This window comes from Leucopleurus acutus (genome assembly GCF_964270905.1).
Source record: "Leucopleurus acutus genome assembly, chromosome: 12".
In the NCBI taxonomy this organism is placed as follows: domain Eukaryota; kingdom Metazoa; phylum Chordata; class Mammalia; order Artiodactyla; family Delphinidae; genus Leucopleurus; species Leucopleurus acutus.
The window spans coordinates 30,213,659-30,229,013 of NC_139154.1; positions in this window are offsets into that span (position 1 = coordinate 30,213,659).

A 15,355-nucleotide genomic window follows, 5' to 3' on the forward strand; every position below is an offset into this window, starting at 1 on the left:
TTCCTTTTCATGGCTGATATTTCACTGTATGAATATACCACATCTTGTTTACCTGTTCGTCTGTTGATGGACATGTAAGTTGTTTCTACTGTTAGATTATTGCGAATAGAGCTGCTCTGAACCTTCATGTACACGTTTTTGTTTGAACGCCTGTTTTCAGTTATTTGGGGTGTACACGTAGGAGTGGAGTTGTTGTGCCACACGGTAATCCCACGCTTTAGGGTTCTGAGGAGACGCCAAGTTGTTTTCTACACGGCTGCATCATTTTACATTCCCACCAGTAATGTATAAGGGTTTCAATTTCTCTTTATCCTTGCCAAAACGTGTTACTTTCTATTTTTTTAAAATTGTGGCCATCCTAGTGGGTATTACCTGGTTATCCATTGTAGTTTTGTTTTGCATTCCCCTACTAACAAATGACATTGAGCACCTTTTCAGGTACTCTTGACAATTTGTATATCTTCCTTGCACAAATCTCTATGTGAATTCTTTGCCGACTAAAAAAGGGTTTTGCCTTTTTGTGGCTGAATTATAAGATTTCTTTATAAATTCTGTATACTACACCTTTATCAGTTATATGATTTGCAAATAATTTTTCCCATTCTCTTGAAAATACTGCAAATATTTTTCCCATTCTCTTGATTGTGTACTTTGATAAAAAAAGTAAATTTTGGTAAAATCTAACATCTATTTTTCCTTTTGTTCCTGGTATTTTTGGTATCATATTTAAGAAAACATTGTTAAATACAAGGTCATAAGGATTTACCCTTACATTTTCTTCTAAGATTTTTATACTTCTGGATCTTGTATTTGAGTAATTGATCCTTTTTGAGTTAATTTTTATATATGGTGTGAGATAGGTTTCAGTTTTATTTTTTGCATTCATATCCATTTTTCCCGACACTATTCATTGAAAAGACTGTTTTTCTCTATTGGATGATCTTGGCATTCTTGTTGAAAATCAATTGATCATCGAAGTATGGATTTATTTCTGGATTTTCAGTTATATTCCATTGATCTATATGTCTATATTTATGCCAGTGCCATACTGTTTTTATTACTGTAGTTTTGTATAAAAGTTGAAACAGAGAAGTGTGAGTTCTGTGACTTAATTCTTTAAGTTTTTTTTTTTTTCTATCCAGGGCCTCTTTCAATTCCCTATGGATCATAAGATCAGTTTTTCCATTTATTCAAAAAAGGCCATTTGGATTTTTGATATGGAGTTTATTGAATCTGTAGATTCCTTTTGGAATATTGCCTTCTTAACACTACTAAGTTTTCTAATTCATACACATGGGATGCCTTTCCATTTATTTAAGGTCTTCTTCAATTTCTTTCACCAATGTTTTGCAGTTTTCAGTGTACAAGTCTTTCACGTCCTTGACTGAATTAATCCAATCCCTGTTTAAGTATCTCAAGTTTTGGGAAACTTGCCAACTTCTAATATAATTCTGTTGCAGTGCTTAAACATATGGTATCAAACTCTACCTCCTACTGACATATACATTTTTTTTAAACATCTTTATTGGAGTATAATTGCTTTACAATGGTGTGTTAGTTTCTGCTTTATAACAAAGTGAATCAGCTATACATATACATATATCCCCATATCTCCTCCCTCTTGTGTCTCCCTCCCACCCTCCCTATCCCACCCCTCTAGGTGGACACAAAGCAACGAGCTGATCTCCCTGTGCCATGCGGCTGCTTCCCACTAGCTATCTATTTTACCTTTCGTAGTGTAAATGTGTCCATAACACTCTCTCACTTTGTCCCAGCTTACCCTTCCCACTCGTCGTGTCCTCAAGTCCATTCTCTACATGACATATGAATTTTTGTTGACAAACTTTTTGAGAGGACATGAATGGACACAGAGTTGAATTTCAAGGGCCCAGAAAATTTCAACTCAATACTGAAAATATTACTCAAGAGAAAACAGTGATAAAAGCCAAATAGGAGAAAGAAAGTAGTGTGCAGTCTGTGTGTTAATGATGTCCATGCATCATGAATGGACACATATCAATAAAGATATGCATCTATATGAACGTGTGGGATAGGAATACTTTCTGTTTTAGAAAGAGTGAGGTTGTAGAGCCCCCCTTGCCCTCTTTTTATGTTGAAACTAATCTACTGGTTTAAAATAGCTTTATTATTAGTAGTATTATAAAACAGGTTTCATCTCTAGAGAGAATTCATACAAGTTGAATGCTAGAATGAGAAAAAAATCAGTAAGCATCCGTATATTACTGTACTTGTAGAAATAAGTGAGATAAGGTAGCCCTGAGTAAACTTTTAGATGATTTCAAGCATGCTATCCTGTGGGTTCTACATTCTAGAGCTGCAAAATAAATAAACAAGTCAAACATTTTAAAAGAACTACCCATTTTTATTTAATTTTACTGCTTTTGGTAATGTAAACAAAAGATCATGTAAATATCTCAAACATAAAATTATTAAATATACACTCAGGCTGAGGAGGAATTGTTTTTATTACTTAAATTTGTATTTTTCTAAAGGCATTTTATATACAAGATCTATAAATACCTATAATTATTAACTATTTAACTTGAAACTTCAGACTTATAGAAAGTTTAAAAAACAACCTAACAGGTGTTACAGCACATGTATAAAATCAGTAAAGTGTTAAGAAAAAAATAGCTGCTGCATCAGAGTGGGGAATTGAATTCAATTCTATCTAATCTCAGAAGACTATTATCATTATTTTTTTTTAACTATACCAGGTCTATACCTCCCCCTTACAATTCTTTAAAAGTCTTGGACATGAAGAACAATGCCAATGATTCTGAGATTATAAAGGTTGCATAGTTTTCTAAAGCTCTGATTACCAAGTAACATTGAAACAAACCTACCATCTCATTTGGGTAGAGCTGCGCACATTTAATTAGACTCTTATTCAACACGAGATAAAGTAATCCTTGTATCAACCTTGGGCCTAGGATATTTTGCAAACTTGTAACAGATTCAGTCTGGTCAAATGAATAGTGATTGTGGTACTTGCAAGTGTTTTATCATCTGGATAAATTTATTGGGAAAATGCTTATTGTATGTGATTCTGAACTGACAGAAGAATCAATGACTTGCTTAGTATATTTTATGCTAATATAGAAGTCTACCCAGTTATCTGGTCTAAGTCAAGTTAAATATTAATCATCATTAGAGTAGATAACTTGTGATGGCATGCCATTTAATATGGCATGCCATATAATACCATTATAAAAATAATGGTATTAATACAACTATGTTTAGCATTAGTAAAAAGTCTATTACTGTCATCTATAGACATTACATTGTTCTAGACATAGCAAGCTGGTGTGGTAATGTTTACAAACAAAAATGTTCAGATTTAGTTTATTGAACTCTGGAAAGGTCTTTTTCCAAAGAGCTGTCTTAATATAAATTTATAGCAATTGGATTTCTTATCAGGAAAGCTTATCCAAGGATTTGTGTATTTTTCTGGAAATGTAGGATTAGAGTAACTTGAACACAAACCATTGACATATGTGATGCTCTTTTTCACTTTTCTGCTTCCCCAATTAGATTCTGAAATTTTCTAAGTCAGGTCCTGAGTTCCTTTACATTTGTCTTCCCAGGACCTAGTAGTGTCAGCCACAAGGTAGGCACTGAATAGATGTATCTTAAATGAATGAATTAATCCAGGACTGACCAGTAGCCCTTCCTTGTATCCCAATACAGGCCAAACAAAACAGTCTGCACTGTATATGCCCACAATATGCTGCACTTAGCTCTATCATGGCTCAAATCACTTTGTATTATACTTGTCTGTTTTCTTGACAGTCCCCTTCCCCCAACAAATATAAAGTTTTGAGGGACAGGGCTCTACCACATACACCTGTGCATTCCTGGTCCTAGCAGAGTGTCTGAAACTCTGTGAGCAGGCTCTCAGTCTATGTCTATGGAATGAGTCTGAGGCTGGAAAATTCTTTGTATGTTCACCATTTTCCTCCTGATGAGGTGGAGGTTTATAATAAAAGTATAATAAAAGGACATGAGAAGTGTTAACGTAATAACATGTGGATGTTTTGAAATTAATAGTAATAGATTAAGAAATGGTATTTTGGTTTAGATTTGTTACTCTGAAGAAAGATCTACAGCTTCCCCAGAAGAGACAGAGAATGTCCATAGTTACTGTTTCTTCCAGGAAGCAGCTGGGAAGAATGTATTCATTCCCTAAACCAGCTAGCTCTGCTAGATGAGGGTGGAGCAAACTCCTTTCCAGAAGAACACATAGAGATAGAAAAGATGAAGGGAAAACATGAGGAGGGAGGAAAGGAAGGAGGATGCTCAGAGAGAGGAAGTTATCAGACCTCTTCTGTTGAAGGGAGACAGGGTGGGAGAGCAAAAGAGGAGCAATGGAGGAAGCTAGGGGAAGAGCTTGTGCTCTACCCTCTGCCCTCTATGTTGTGATGACTAAAAGGAAGATCGCTTTCTCTCTTGGATAGCGTTTGATGCCAGGGTGAGACAGATGGGTTGCACATGAACGGTCAAGTTTTTATACCTTTTTCCTTGCAGTTTACCCTATCTCGTTGACCATATTTAGGCTATGAGACATGTCACCTAGTTAGAGCCATCTCAGAAAGCGGGATTCCAGGAGGAACACCATAGGATCCAAAGTTGCTTTAAAAGTTAAAAAGGAGCACACAGGTTCAGGTCACTTCAACTGATGTACCACATTCAACCAGGTTTCCCTGAGGCCCCCATGGGGGCCAGACAAAAAATCCATGGTAGATGTAGCCATGGCACCCCCAAGACCATCAAAACAGGAAAGTACGCTGATCTGTTTTAATGTCTTTATAACTAATGTGCTATGCAAACCACAAATCAGGGAGATTGCTTGGCTTTTTCTTTGGGTGAAAACCACTTTGACTTTTCCTCTGCCTAATCTGGAAGGCCTAATCGATAAAGCTCATTTTCCTTCCTTTAGTTTTATGTTCTACAGTTTGGAATTTCAGCATAATCTCACACTGCCATAGGTGGCCCGTGTTCACTAGCAGGGCCCTTGTATCACAAGGCAGCACGGAGCCCTTCCTCTCCGCTCCGCCGGCATCAGCACCCCGGCTTCCGTCCACCACGCTCTTCTCTGCAGTTGCTCTTCTCAGGTATGAAGAAACGTCCAGGTGCTCCCACCATCAACCCATCCCATTGGTAGCCTTCCCCCATCCTTTTGGAAAAATAACTAAATGTATCTGAACATTTGTGTGTGCTTGTAAACTCCTGCAGGTGTGAATATTCCTGTGATATGTATGTGAGGTGGAGTCTGGTGGTAGGAATATGAGCTGGGAGAGGATTTTGGGCCTTGACAGCCGGCATTAGGGTCAGCATTAGGAAGTAGGCAGACACGTGTGCATGCCTACACACACACTCACACACATTTACACGGGTACACAAACACATACATGCATGGCTGTATATACGTATTAGAAAAAACTACTTGCTTAGGAGGTTGATGTTATAAATTTCAACCACCTCTGGCTTAATTAGCCACTTAATTCTTGGAGTGATTTTACAAGAATCACAATTTCTGTGAGGCTCAGCTTTTTCATCTGGACAAAATTATGACAACAAATTCCCCTTTTGGGGGTTGTCACCTGGAATATGCACTCGATATTACGAAGAATAAATGGGTAAGTGTGAATAGACTGAACACGCTCAGCACATTGGGAGTCCCGTGAAGGCGTCTTCTCCTCCTAATCGCTGGACATTTCAAGAAGAATTTGTAAATCGGGAATTTCTAACTCTGCCCTTGATTGTCTTGGTGACTGTTTGTCTGGGGACAATAAATGCCATCTTCTGACTGACTGTAATAAGGAGGAAGCAGTCCTGTTAATTTGCATACACACTACCCTTAACCAGATCTCAAACAGCCCCCCAGCAAAGACAGCTAATTATCATGTGCTTGAACGTTGTGGGGTAAGGAGCACGATCAGTCCTTTCCTCGAGGAAGAGTGCTTATCTGTGCTGCATTATTTTCTTGTTTGCCTGTTGGTATCTGCCTAATAGAGACAACAGAGTCCACTAGCTTTTGACTTTGTTTTACTTTTGTTTATGAAAAATTTTAAACATACATGAAAGTAGAAAGAAGAGTATAATAACCCCCCATCACTGGGCTTAAATAATTATCAACAAATATTCTCCCACCTCAGCCTCTGGAAAACTCTGCTTTGCTTTCTGGCCCCATAGATCTGTCTCTTACGATTATTTCATATCAGTGGAATTAAACAGTCTGAAGACTTTTGTTTCTGGCTACTTTTCACGTAGCGTCATGTTTTTGAGGCTCATCCATGTGCTTGCATGTATCAGTAGTTTCATTTTATTACTGAATAATATTCTATTGAATAGCTGTACACATCTTGTTTATTCGCTCACCAACTGATAGACATTTGAAATGTTTTTAGATTTTGGCTGCTATGTGTAATGTTACTCTGAACATGCATGTACAAATCTTTGTGTGGAGTTGCTCTCATTTCTCTTGGCTAGATAATTAGGAGTAGAATTTCTGGGTCATTGGTAAGTTTATGTTTAACTTTTCAGAGAAACTGACACATGATTTCCTAAGTGGCTGTACCATTTTACCTACCCACCCGCAATGTGTGAGGGTTCCATTTTCTCCACATCGTTGCCAATGCTTTTTCTTTTCTTTCCTTTTTCTTCCTCCATCTCCTGTTTCTCTTCCTCTCCTCCTCCTTCTTCTTCTTCTTCTTCTGCTTTTTTTCTTTTTTTGGTGATTACAACCTAATGATTGTAATGGTATCTCATTGTGGTTTGGATTTTTACTTCCCTAAAGACAAATAATAATGAACATTTTCTCATGCGCACATTAGTCAGGTGTATATCTTCCTTGGTAAAATGCCTGTGCAATTAGTTTTCCCATTTCTAAACTGGGCTGTCTCCTTTACATTCAGCAGTGTTTGTTATTCTAGATACAAGTTATTCAGTTCTTTATCAGATATATGCATGATTAGGAAATATTTTCTACTAATCTGTGGCTTGACTTTTCATTTCATTAATGTTATTTTTTGAAGTGTGAATGTTTTTAACTTTGATGAGGTCCCATATACCAATTATTTATTTTTTATGGATTGTACTGTTGGTGTAGTGACTGATAACTCGGCATAATCCACCATCATGAAGATTTTCTCCCATAAATTGTATAGTTGAAACTCTATCTATTCTGAGGTAAGCTTTTGTGTAAGGTGGAATGTAAGAATCTAAATTCATCCTTTGCACATGAATGACCAACTGTTCCAGCATCTTTATTGAAAAGACCATCTTTTGTCAGTCAGATTGTATTGGGCCTTTTGTGGAATGTCGTTTGACCATAAATGTAAAAGTTTATTTCTGGACTCTCAATTCTATCTTTTTGATCTATACTTTTATCCTTATGTTGTCTATGTTGTCTTATTTACTTTATATGTTTTATAGTAAGTTTTAAAATCGGTTATTGGAATTCCTCCAACTTCTCCTTTTCAAAATTGTTTTACTTCTTCTGGGTGTCTTCACATCTAGTGTAAATTTCAGCATAAGCCTGTCAATTTCCACAAACTTGATTCTGTGAAATCTACAGATAAATTGGGGAAAAATTACCTTCTTAATAGTATTGAATTTTCTTATCCATAAGCTTGGAACTTCTTTCCATTTATTCAGCTTTTTAAAAATTTCTCTTAGCAACATTTTATAATTTTTAGTAAACAAGTATTGTAATTTTAGAAATTAAATTTATATCTAAGTATACTACCATTTGGTATTACTCTGAGTGAAATTTTCTTCTTAATTTTGTATTCAGATTTTTTGTTGCTAATACCTAGAAATTCAATTTACTTTTTGTAAAGTAATGTTGTATCCTATGATCTTGCTGAACTCATTAGTTCTGGCAATATTTTTTAAATGGATTACTTAAGATCTTCTGTCTAAAGGATCATGATACCTGTCAATAAAAGCAGCTACACTTACTTCTCTCCAATCTGGATTCTTCCTCTCTCCATCTTTCCTTCCTTCTTCTTTCTCCTTTCTATTTTGTTTTCTTTTTCTTATTGTTTTCTTTCTCATTGCTGAATAGAGGCAATGAGAGTAGACATCCATTCTTGCCTGGTTCCTGATCTTAAGAAGCATTGTCTTTCTCAATTAAACGTAATGTTATCTATAGGATTTTCATAGATGTGTTATATGCGATTGAGGCAGTACTTTTCCCAGTTTCTGAAGAATTTTTTATAATGAATAAGGGTTGGAGTTTTCTCAAATGCTGTTCCTGAGTCTATTTGTTTTCTATCATATTAACATAGAAAGTTACATTTATAGATTTTCAAATGTATAACCAAACTTGCTTTCTGAAGATAAATTCATTTTGTCATATTATTTAATTCTTTTAAATATTGCTGGGTTAAGTTTGCTAATATGTGTTAGGATTTTTGTGTCTATGTTATTGAGGAATAATGGCCTATAATTTTTCATTATTTTTGTAATGTCTTTGTTTTGTTTTTGGTGTCAAATTAACACTGGCCTTATAAAATGAGTTGAAAACTGGTCTCCCTTTCTGTAGTTTCTGAGAGCGTTTGTAAAGCATTGGTAGAGTTTAGAAATTCTTTAAGTTCTGTTACTTTTTTTTTGCCCTTAGAATATACTATTGATTCATTGTAATGATTTTTTCGTAAGTATTAGTTATCATACTTTTAAACTCCAAATTGTTTTCTAGGTTCTTTTTAAAAATTATTTCTTTCTCTTTGATGTGATTCTCTACTTTTGAGTCATTGTTGTCATGGTTTCCTTTAATTATTTGTTAAAATTTTTATTGAAATATATTTGATTTACAATATCTTGTTAGTTTCAGGTGTATAGCAAAGTGATTCAGTTACACATATATATATATGTTCTTTTTTACATTCTCTTTACAATAGTTTTCTGTAGTTTTCAAAATGTATTTAAAATAGCTTTCTCTGTGACAGTTTTTATTGCCTGATTTTTTTTTCCCTGAATATAGGTCAAACTTTAGTGTTTCTTTGCAAGTCTCAGTTTTTTATTTGAAACTGAACATTTCTGATAAAAGTTTAGCAACCGTGGATTCTGATGTTTTATCCCTGGAGAGTTTTTGTTGTTGAATTGTTGAATTTACTTTTTGTTTGTGTAGTACCTTGCCTGGGGTAAATCAATGGGATCTGTTTCCCTATGGTGTGTGGCTGCTGCTGTCTCTACTCAGTTTAAAATTATATATATTTTAAATTATTTTAGGCGGGCTTCCTCAGGTCACCTTGTGTCTGAGTGGTGTTTTGGTCAGCCAGTCATTAATCCGATACCCCTATGGCTGTCTCATTTCTTAGGTCTCCCTATTAAGTTTCCAGCTAGTCTGTCAATCTGTTGTTTGCCTGAACCAACCCACAACTTTGGGAGTCACTTTTCTTCTCTGTTGATTGACCACCAGTACTGCTGTTATCACAGAAAATGCTGTGAGCATTGTTGTCTTACCTTCCATCCTCAGTCAAGTCAGGCTCCTTGGGCACTAAAGCTGCTGGTTATCCCAATTTGTCCCAACTGGTAGAACTATCTCACCAACCCTGCTGTATGGGGACTGAGGGAAGCCCCAGGGAGGAATAGACTTCTGCTCTTCTCCCACAAAATCCATCTGCTTTTCATGAATTACCACTTCTTTGTTCAATGTTTGCTTTTGTCAGTGTCCAGAGTCCTGACAGGGTGATTTTGGGCAACATCATTTCTTCATACACCAGCTGTTTGTCCAGGTGCAATGTCTCTGGATGAAAGGAGGTAACTGAGACCGTAGGAATGTACTGTCTAATAAGTCCACTTTGGGGATTCGTTAAAATTTATAAGATCACCTTCTGATACAATTTTTTAGGAATTACTTTTTTTGTTGTTGTTGTTGTACGAGGGCCTCTCACTGCCGCGGCCCCTACCGCTGCGGAGCACAGGCTCTGGACGCACAGGCCCAGTGGCCACAGCCCACGGGCCCAGCCACTCCACGGAGCGCAGGACCCTTCTGGACCGGGGCACGAACTCGCGCCCCTTGCATCGGCAGGCGGACCCCCAACCACCACTCTGTCAGGGAAGCCCAGGAATTACCTTTTAAAGCAAAAATTGAAATCAAGAGCATGAACTCCCTCGGAGAGTCCACACTCTTTAGGGCAAGAAGGATAAGTAAGCTAAATAAAATGCTTTTATAAATGCATATAAATGTATTTTTATTTAGAAGAAGAAAGTCAGAGTAGATTGTAGGAAATACATTCATATTAAGATAAGTACATAAAAAATAAGCTTAATACTGTATGATCTTGGACCCTGATGCCCTGGTAAAAATGGCCTCATTCAAATCAAGTCTTACTTTTCCTCTTGAAATAAGTCTAGCTTTCAAAATTATTCTGATATTATATTTGTTATTTACTGAGTAAGACACACTCTAGTAAGCCACATCAAAATCCTTTTATTTTTCTGGAACTATCTAAGGTTACAAGGACAATATTTGTATAGTTTTCAGGCAGTTATTTTGGCTTGCGAATTAGGGTGCTATTATTAACAAATAGAGATTTACAGGAAAGAAAATCAAAATGAAATTGTAATCACAGGTCTAAGGTAGGGGAAAAATGGAACAAAATGCTCACCAAGTCTCATGGCTGCATATTCAGGTACAAGCCATAGCTAATCTATCCATATAATAGATCTAGCTGCATAAAGGGAGTTGATGTACTACCAAATTTTACCTTTACTGTGTAATTTATAAGAAAATTTGTTGGCATGCAAATTACAACTTGTCCTGAAAACTTCTCTTACTAATTAAAACTTGCAGAAGCCTGGGAAGGGCTGAATAATTAACACAATGCTGGCATGTTTCTTAGTTAAGTAAAGTATTATCAAATTAGATGTCAAGATTAGGAAAAATGAACTACTTACAAACACATTTTAGTTTTTGAACTCTTTACTTTTGAAATGTGTTCTGAGGAACTTGATGCAGATAGGAGACCATAAAATCTTAGGTACCAGGAGCCAGCTGGATGTCATAATACATGCAGACAGTTCCTCTTTCATGGATATCAGCATACTTTAACTATTAATGATTATCAGTGAAGACAGAAGAAAGTGCATGAGAGACAAATTCTGACACAGAAATTCCAAGGCTGGGCCCAAGATGAGACATGGGCAGGAATCTGGGAATCTCTAACAAGGCAATCCACACGTGCTGATGAAACCAGGCAACAGCTAAATGTCTCGGTGGCTGAACGAGAGTGGAAACCACTACCCCAAAGCGAACGGTGGCCAGGTGGTGAGGAAGGAGGGGGTGCATGGGGATGAGCATTAGTCTAGGGTTCTTCTTGTAGGTGCCCCATGTGGCTGGTTTCACAGGGGCTGACAACGGCCAGGCTGCAAGGCTCAGCCAGTCTTCTGCTCACCTTCCTCAGCAGGTGGTCGTGTTGCTTTGGTTTGCTTTGTTGTAGGTCATTAAATCTTTGTGACTCGACTGTGAGTAATTTCGGGACCTTATGCTCCTCAGAGATATCTTGGTATTCTAAGTGTTTTCTTCCTGGTCATTTCTTTATGGAAAGAATGTAGACAGCATTAGAATATATCATTTTAGATGATCTGTTGGCTGGAAACAGCTAAGAATTGTATGCTTCTATGCTTTCCCCACATCTCAATGTAACCAAGGGATGTACTGTGGCTACTGTACACATCTTTTTCATTTCACCGAGTCATAGAATTGTTTAGGTACTAATTGTTGATGTACTAGTATGAAACAATTTTTAAAAATGGAGTCGCCTGGTAAATCTTTTGGTAAAGTAATTGATCCTTAATGTTTCTTTAAATTTGAATTTTTATAGGTTGTATAAAGCAGGAAAATTTATATTACAAATCATGATTTGTAAATAAATTACAAGATATCTTTGTATAAAATTTTATTCTTTATAATGTCCACTTTAATACTCAAGAAAAAATAAAATTAGTACATTGTCTATATAGCTTTTAAACCATTAATCTAGACAAAATTGCCTCTAAATCCTGATAACAATTTTCAAAAAAAACACTTCTAAGTAGGTTTTTATCTATATCTTAGACTTGAGCATCCAGTTCACATTATAATAAATTTTTTCTTTACCCTTAATCATTGCAAGCATATGATTTAAAATGACTAAGCTGATAACTGAAAACTACTGACTGAAATGGTTGAAGACTGTAAGAGATACCATACTATCTTCTTACAAAGTCTTCTCAACTGCCACTACACATCACACAACTAAGAAGAACCTTTCCTGAATTGGGCTCTTTTATTTAAGTTAATTAACCTGCAAACATAGTCATGTCAGCACTGTATTGGGGGTGAAGGTCTTGGTGGGCTTGGTGGGGAAGAAATGGGTAAAGAAACTTGAAACTCCACTTTGGAGATAAGACAACCAAAATGAGCAAGAGTGAAAAAAATGGTTGTGTAACATGGAGTGGACTTACTTTATATTCATGTTGCAGACTTTTAGAGGAACCTGGTAGGTGAGGGCGGACATGGTCAGGCAGGGTTGAATGAGGAGTGTGGGCCTTTAATCCTGGAGGAATGAGCAGGATTTGGATAAAGCAGAAGGAAAAGAAGAGGAAATGGAAATTAAAGTCATAAAAATTAAAGTCACAGAATTCCTCTTTGTTTTCATTCCTGGTTGGAGGGTGGCTCTTCAAATGGACTGAATCCTTAAACCATGGTGCTGAATCATTATTGAAACTGGAATCTGAAATATATCAAATACATCAATTATATGAGGATTACCATAGTCATTTTTGCTAAATCTAAGAGTGGAACCATAGATCTTTCTGAATTCACATGGTTTCCCTCTGATTAATGTTCCAGGAATTCTGTGTAGCTGATGCTCACCTACAGAGTTAATTGAAGAGAGAAAAAGTAGGAAGAAAAACTTCTTGCATTTTTCATTATGAATGTCATTTCAATAAGTCCCTGATGCAGAAGGGGAGAACCGTGATAAAATTACCAACTGTCAATTACATTAAACCCATGAGTTTTCAGCACGTGGAATAAAGCATCTTGCTATCTCCCTTAAGGAATTTATTCCTAGGGAAATCCACACAGCTTAAAATTCCTACTGAGCACGACACGGGGTCGGGGTGGGGCGGGGGGCTTGTAGCCTGAGCAGGCTGTGCAGCAGAGGCATCGACTTTTGGTTCCACGGAGGTCCTGATCCTTCTTTGACGGCACCTCCATCCGCTTCTCTGGCAGTTCAGGGAGGATCATTATATTCTCCCAGCAGTTAAAACATGGATAAGAGAGAGATGGTCAGCTTAAAAAATAGAAAAGTACACCCTTGATTTTAGGAGTGTTTGTTTATCCAAAACGATTAAAACTCAGTAAGTAAGGGCATCGGTCAGGATATTCTAATGTGGTGACAGCAACTCAGTGACAATTCCTCCAGCTTGATCTTTTTACTTATATCTCATACGCAAGTAATGTACCAATAGTATTTAGCTATTTGCTATTCTCTAGAGAGAGCTTATTTTTTTTCTTTTATTATGGAAACAAAGCAAATGCCCCAGGGGAAGGGTCCATGTTAGAGAGAACTTATTGAGATACAAAAAAACTAACCCTGCTGGATAATTATGTATGTCACTAAAATACCTGTATGGAGATCCTAGTTTACATGTGAGGGTCTTACGAATTTTGTTAGCTGTAATCTGCCCCACAGATTCAAGGTTGAGGGCAATGCTGAAAGCTCTGCAGGCCAGAGATGAAGATGAGAAAAACCACATCAAGCTAGTGTCACCTTGAGAGGCTCTGCCAGGGCAGCCAGCCTCCAATTTTACTCACATGTCAGTCGTCCCCTCGCATAAACAGATCGTATATCTCTTTTTACAAATAAGTTAGCTATTTGGCAGGGGAGCTAAAATAGCAATATATAATGAAATCTATATGCCAACATAAAAAGCCACAGATGCAGAGTGCATTCATTTGGAGAACTCTTGGGTAAAGATTGAAATAAAAAGGAGTAAAATAAGAGAAAATGGATGATATATTCCCTCTAAAACCACTAAACTGGCATAGTAGCCATATGTGATGATAAGATAAAATTAGACCATCTGCTGGTGGTCTTATTCAGCTACAAGAAACAAAACGAAAGCAAGAACAAAAGCTTTGATATTTCTTGCTTTGTGTTTCTGATAACCAATCACTGAATCTACAGAGTGGAGAAACCACCACCAATTTTACACTAATTCTAAACCATGAGGAAGGAAACAGTAGAAGTTATGGATACAGACCATGTTTCTAAGGCTTCTTCATATCCTACTTAGGGTCTGCTAGATTATTTTATTGTAAATATGATAGGTATCACCATTCATTATTTCTATTATTTGTATATTATTTATTATTTGTATGAGTACACCTAGACAATCAGGAAGCTCTCAATCACCAAGCCAGGCTTGACCCATGTTACCACACACACATGGATTAGTTTCCTATCGCTGCTGTAACAAGTTACAAAAGACTGCATAGTTTAAACAACACATATTTATTATCTTACAGTTCTGGAGGTCAGAGGGCCAAAATGGGTCTCACTGGGGTAGAATCAAGAGGTTGGCAGGAATGTTTTTCTTTCCGGAAATGCCAGGAGAGGATCCTGATCTGTTTCATGACCTTTTCTAGCTTCTAGAGGCTGCATACACTTCTTGGCTCATGGCCCCTCTCTCCAAACCCAGCAATGATGGATCAGGTCTTTCTCCTGTCAAATTACTCTGACCACTTCTCCCATACTCACATCTCCTTCTGACTCTCAATTCTCTTCCCTTTCTTCCACTTTAAAGATGCTTCTGATTACACTGGGCCCATGTGACTAATTCAGGATAACCTCCCAGTTTAAGGTCAGTGGACTAGCAACTTAATTCCATCTGCAACCTTAAGTCCTCTTTGGCTTGTAGAAAAACATATTCACAGCTTCCAAGCATTAAGGTATGCATATCTTTGGGGGGCATTATTTTGCCTACCACACTTCAGAAAAGAAAGTCCTCTGGTTAGAACCCTAGCCTGATTTTTGGAAACATGGCTAGACTAGTAGATTCAGGGAAATGTCATAGGCAAAAATACATCTGGATTTATTTTAGCATTATACTTGCCAAAGCATGCCACAAAATATTGGTGTCAAACATTAAAAATATACACTGAATATTAGCAGAAATTGTTTGTTGGCTCAATAACTCTGAGAAAAGAACTATTAGCAGAAGGATGGATGTCAAAATATAAGAATAGCCCTTTGTCAAGGATAAACAGGCAAGTAATTATGTATCTATTTATCTATGATATATATTAATAGCACACACAAAATGATTAAAATGA